We start from the raw sequence: 6,179 nt of genomic DNA on the forward strand, positions 1-6,179 counted from the left end.
CATAATTTTACCATGATTTAACATTGTTGATGTTGACATTACAATCTGGTTGATATACTGTTTGTGACGTTTCTTCATTTTTCAAGTTATTCTTTTATCCCCATTTCCATCTGTTCACTGGAAGGAAGTCAGGATGTGCAACATGCTTAAGGTGTCAGGAATTACGCTCCTCTTCCCTGAGGATCTGGTGTTTCCACATATTATTGTAAATTATTCTGCATGATTTGTCTCTTCTCCCCCTCCCTACATTTATTTATTCACTCGACACATTATTTATCTCAGCATAACATAGATTCATTTTATACTTTGCATTGCAATCTAATGCTATCTTATTTATGTTGTTGCTTATATTATTCTGTCTCTGATCACTGAGGACTCTTCTAGTGTGCTCCTCTGTCCTTTAGATGTAACCAAAACTTTCTTGTTTGTTTTCATTTTGCTTTTTAAGCACTGCCTAACTTTCTAGTATAACAAGATAATTCAGGCTCACAAATACATTTCCTGTACCATTCCTAGAATCATTTATTTTTCCAAATGAATACTGGGTTTCTCATCCTGAAGAATTGTATTAAAAAACAAGATAAACATCTACCCAAGCTAGTAATAACAGAGATTAAAAAAAAAACCCTAATGATAATATTAAAATAAGGGGTATCATCACTTGTGATTTCTTAGACATTAAATGGGTAAAGAAATGTTATGAATGACTCTTTGCCAACGTATTTTGAAATTCAGATGAAATGGTTCAATTTCTTGAGACAATCTTCAAAACTCACATAATGGAGATACAGATAACCCAAATAGTCATTATCTATTAAGGAAATGGATTTGGCACTTTATCTCTCAAGCTGCCCACTTGGCCCTCTTCCAAGTGCATTTTATTTCTTTTCTCTTACTTCTGCTCTTAAGCTTTTTAATAAACCTTCACTCCTGCTCTGAAACTTGCCTTGGTCTCTTAATAAAAAATTGGCTCAAAACTTATCCTTTAGAAAAAAACAGTACCAAGCCCAGATGTTGTTACTAATTCAGCAAAACATTTAAGGAAATATAATACCAAGAGGAAACATTTCCTGGAGTGTGAGTGCAGCATTTCCTAATGTCAAAACAAGATAAAGACATGTTAAGAAAAGAAAACTACAGATAAGTAACTCCCAAGAACATGAATATAAATATTTTTGAAAAAAAAATTAGCAACTAAAATTCAAATGTGTATACAAAAGAATAATCTACTACAACTAAGTAGAATTTATTCCAGATATGCCAGAATGCCCGCACTCCCAAGCGCTGTACAACACTGTGCTAGAAATTAAAAAAAAGCTCAAGAAAAAGACAGAAAAAAACAAGATATACCAAGTAGGAAGAAGTAAATAAAACTGTCTTTTTTTATAGATGGTATGATTGTCTAAGTAAAAAACCAAACATTCTAGAAGTATCTCTTGCAAGTAAGTGAGTAATAGCAAGGTTGTGGGATCCAAAATCAATAAGCAAATGTCAATTGTTTTCCTGTACATTACCAACAAATGATTAGAATTCAATTTTTAACAGAAATATTTAAATCTGACAAAATATGTACATAATCTCTATGAGGAAAAATACATGACTCTGATGAAAGAAAGCAAGTAAGTTCTAAGTAAATGGATAAATATCCCATGTGCATGCATTGGAAGACACAATACTGTTAAGATGTCAGTTTTCAATCCATATTAAAATACCAGCAAATAATTTTATAGACATTTAATAAATAATTTAAAAATTTATAAGAAGGCAAAATATGCAAATTGGTACTGATTAATGCTTAAGTTGGAAAATTCATATTACATTATCACAAGACTTGTAGAGTAAGACAGGTGGCATTGGTGAAAAAAGAGATAGATGAAAAGAACAGACCGTAAGGACTTCCACTGTATTTCAAGTTTGATGTAGCTGTAGTTGTCAGAGGATTCAGATTTTCATAGTTTTTTTCTTTTATTCTTTTATTTTTCCCTTCCTTCTCCTTTCTTTTCTTCCTTCCATTCTTTTCTTGTCTTCCCTGTTGCCTTTGGAGTTTCCTACCTTCTCCTTCTTAGAGACAGTCTGTAGCTTGAAGCTTTTCTATCTGTAATCCACCATAATCATATTGGAGTCCTATTAGCATAGAGGTAAGATGTGGGGGTGGGAGAGTATCCCCCAATCTTCTGATTAAATCTTAAGCTTGTAGTGAACCTGTGTCTTCAGTGTGACCTTCACAAGATTCTCTCTAGTGGTGTGGTTTCTTTTTTGCACCCATTATTTACTCCTTTCTCTAATTGTAGCATTCTCAATAAATTATCTTTGAAACTAAGATCCCTGTTGGCTGTGACTTAGCCCCCTTCCCTTAGGTAAGACAGGAAAGCTGGAAGCTGTTAGAGTGGGATTCCCTTCTCCTGGGTTGGATGATTTTATGAAAGATAACTTTCTTCTGGAGAGATGCATTTGTTAAGGAGAAGGTTATAAGTGTATTTTCACAGTGATTACCGTTCCTTTTTTGTTATTAGAGCCTGGAGGGGATTTTTGTGAATTATCCACTGTGAAAACCTGGTGAAGTTTCTGGTGATGGAGTGCAGGAAGGGATGGAGTCCCTCCTCAGAATGCCCACCCACACAGCCCCGGGAGATTCTCACTTTCAGACTAGTTCACCATTCACCCTAGAAATTCATTGACATTAGAATTGATTTGTTACTAGGAGTTTGTGGATCTAGTAGCTTTTACCTCTGGTAAGGAGATCCAATATCTCTCTGGCTGTGTTTCTTTCTCCAGATTACGCTGTGGCAGTTCTCCCGGAGAACGTATTCCCTGGTGTGTCTGAGAAAAGTCTATTTCAACTTGTCCAGTTTTTGTTGTTGTTGTAAAGATGAACAGCTCTTCACATATTGAAACTGTAACCTAAAATTCATTTTTTTTTTTACTATACAATGTAGCCTTCTCATTATAACCTCTAAGTGAAGTATAAAAGTAACAGATGCCTGGTCTATGTCATTATTTTCTAGTTCTCCACTGGAAAATACCTATCACTTTACGGAGTTTCAAACTACCATAAAGAGTTTATGCAATTAAATTCTTTTTGTTATATGAACATAAGCTTTTGATCATTCCCACAGTAATCTAAACATTTGAAACATAAAATACAAAATGTAACTTATTCTAGTTACCTACTTTAAATGGATATAAAATTATGTCTTTTTTTCTGAAATAATAACTTTAGTCAAGGGTCTTGTATTTTTTCAGCTTTTTGTTGTTTTTTTTTTTTACTTTGATATTAATTATTTTTCCCCACCTGGGCTCCTGAGTATAGGAATAGAATCTCATTGTTAAAATGATGATATCTGACTAGATCATCTCTAAAGAGTATTACAAGGTCAATATTTCGTGATTCTGTAGTTGTTCTATATTTACTTTTATATTCAGACTGTGAGCTAAATCTTAGTTATAGAAATATGTGGATCTAGTTCATATCAGGATGTTGGTAGAAACAGGGACAAATTATTTACTAATCTTTCTCCCAAGCTCAGAGGAAGATTATGTATCCAGTTTTTCCATTATAATTAGGTTGGAGCCATATGATTAGGATAAAAGAAGGATAGTAGAAATATTATGCATCACTTTCAGGCATGCCACACCCATTACAGGGGATCCCAAGTCTCCAAGACTCCTTAAAAATATTAACAATTACACTCTCACAGCAGGAAACAACTATAGTCAATGTGTGTGTGTGTGTGTGTGTGTGTGTATCTAAGTGAACACAATAGATATATTTAGGTGAATGGAACCCAGAAGTTTGCATTTTAAACAAATAATCACTCTATAGGCTAAGATTAGAGAAATGGTACCTAACTTTACAGGCTTTTTCATATTACCCATTCATTTAATCTACATATAAACCTTCCTGTTTTACTAGGAGTTTAAGACATTTTATTTGTGCATTTATTTAATTATGTTCTTCCTTAGACTAATGAAAACAAACAAAAATAGGAGGATTTAAAAAATTCATTTAACAAAAATGAGTTTTGTTTGTTTGGTTGGTTTCTTAGAGAAAATTGAGCTAAATAGTTCCAGGGTGTATGAATACAATGAAGCCAATTAAAAGGTTAATATGTAAAATGTGTGACAGATGGCAGGCCCTTTCTGATCCCCTATAATTTAAACAAGACTGACTTTGAGCTTGGGATCTGACTGTGAGCTTCAGCTATGACCAGCTTTCAGATTTCAGACGCCACATCTATGACACTTCAAGGCCCTTGATTTTACCTCAGGGATAGTCCCTTATAAATCTGCGTCATTTCAAAAAAAAAAAAAAAAAAAGAGAGAGAGAGAGAGATTTCTATATGAGCTTAAAAAGACTCACCCTTTGCCTCCGGAGTCCTACCCCTTTACAGAGAACAGACTGTGAATTCTTCTTACAAACCAGAAATCAGTGTCTGCAGTAGTCCCCTGGAGGAGCATGGAAAAAACAAAAAAAGAAGCCTGTGCTTCTGTTGCTTGCTTTGTTAATAAATAGCAGATTACATTCTCTGGGGCCATGCTAAATTTATAAAAAACATGTTATGCCAGACAAACTTGATTGCTTTTTCAATAAACTCAGTAAATTAGTGGGTAAAGGAATAAAGTGGATATAAAATATCTTGATTATAATAAAACAAGTTGATAGCAATTCACAAACACAAACACAAAAAAAGATCTTGCTTGAAAAGTTAATTCAAATTATCTTAGCTTCAAGTACTGTCACATAGATTAAACATTGAATGAAGAATGACCATAAAGAAAAGATAATGAAAAATTATAACAAATCTATCATAGGCACTTAAAATCTTAATGAATACTATATAAAAGAGACTAAATAACCTGAGCTTTAATTTCTCACTTTGCCTACTCAATTGAGAAGCTTAGAGAATAACCAGAGAAATTGCTATACTTCGTCACTATTTGAAAGCCTATCATATTTAGAGCAAGTGGTTCACTCGGGTTTACTAGAGTGTAGATATTAATTATCTGCTCCAAAACTTTAGTCATATTAAATTCTAAAGGAATTGTGACAAGTGTAAGGAATATTTTAGTAATTCTATATTTTTTTCATGTTGGGAGTGAGTCAATTTAAGAGAAGTGGATCTGTAATTGGTCTCATTATCTTAGGTACAGTATCTGGTATTCTAATGTGAGACTGGATACCACAAATGCACAATTAATTACATAACCCATGGTGTACCTGAATCATAAAGACTCAGTTTTCAAGATTAGGGTGCTACTGCTTTTGTTTGTAATGGAATTCTCTAGTTCCCTTCATCAAAAGGAAGCATGGTATAAAGTTAAGATCATAGTTTTGAATCTTGGTTTGCCTTTTAGAAGCTGAATAAGCTTTAAATGTTCCATAGCAATTCTTAGCTTCTATTGACTTACCTATAGTTTGATGATGACAACAAGAATTACTTGCCTCAAGGAGTCTGTCACATTGAAAGTGCAAAACATGTGCTATGATAAAAGTTAATGTGTATAGGTGTCTATGAGCCTTAATGTGTCAGATATAGACAATTGCTCAGTGATTTACCTAATTCAAAATAAGTATTCAATTATTCATGATTATCCTAGTTTGAATGATATTCTTGGAATTAACATCAAGTCTACCTGGCTATTAGCCTGATACTCTGTTTTCTCATAACAGAAAAGTTGGAATATGCCCCCTTTCCCCTAATATTGTAATTTATCTTCTTGTAACCATTATACTTTTGCCAGTTTGATTGAGTGCAGTTGCTCCTGTTCAGCCTGCTAGATTGGACATTTGTAAGTTACATATACTAGCCATTTCCCTTAGGATCCCAAAGATTTGCATTTTTTAAAATTCTTACTGTCATCCACAATTCCTACACCTTTCCCTTACCCATTGCACTGTGCTGGTGAAAATACATCTATCTGTGCCAGTTAAGTGGCATTAGAAATAAAACAATTTGCCATAGATACAAAAAGCCAGCCATGCCTACATCAATAACAGGTAATTAACTGACCAATTTCCTAATATTCAACATATGAAGGTAGTTAATACAATTGTTATTTTGAATAAATTGAATAAATGCTTAAATTTGTTTAATGCAAAATTTCTAATACTTCAAATTATTTGAGAATCAATTTCTTTTTTTTTTTTTTTTTTTTTTCACTCTTGTTGCCCAAGCTGT

This window comes from Cebus imitator, unplaced genomic scaffold, assembly GCF_001604975.1.
Source record: "Cebus imitator isolate Cc_AM_T3 unplaced genomic scaffold, Cebus_imitator-1.0 Scaffold151, whole genome shotgun sequence".
NCBI classification, from domain to species: Eukaryota; Metazoa; Chordata; class Mammalia; order Primates; family Cebidae; genus Cebus; species Cebus imitator.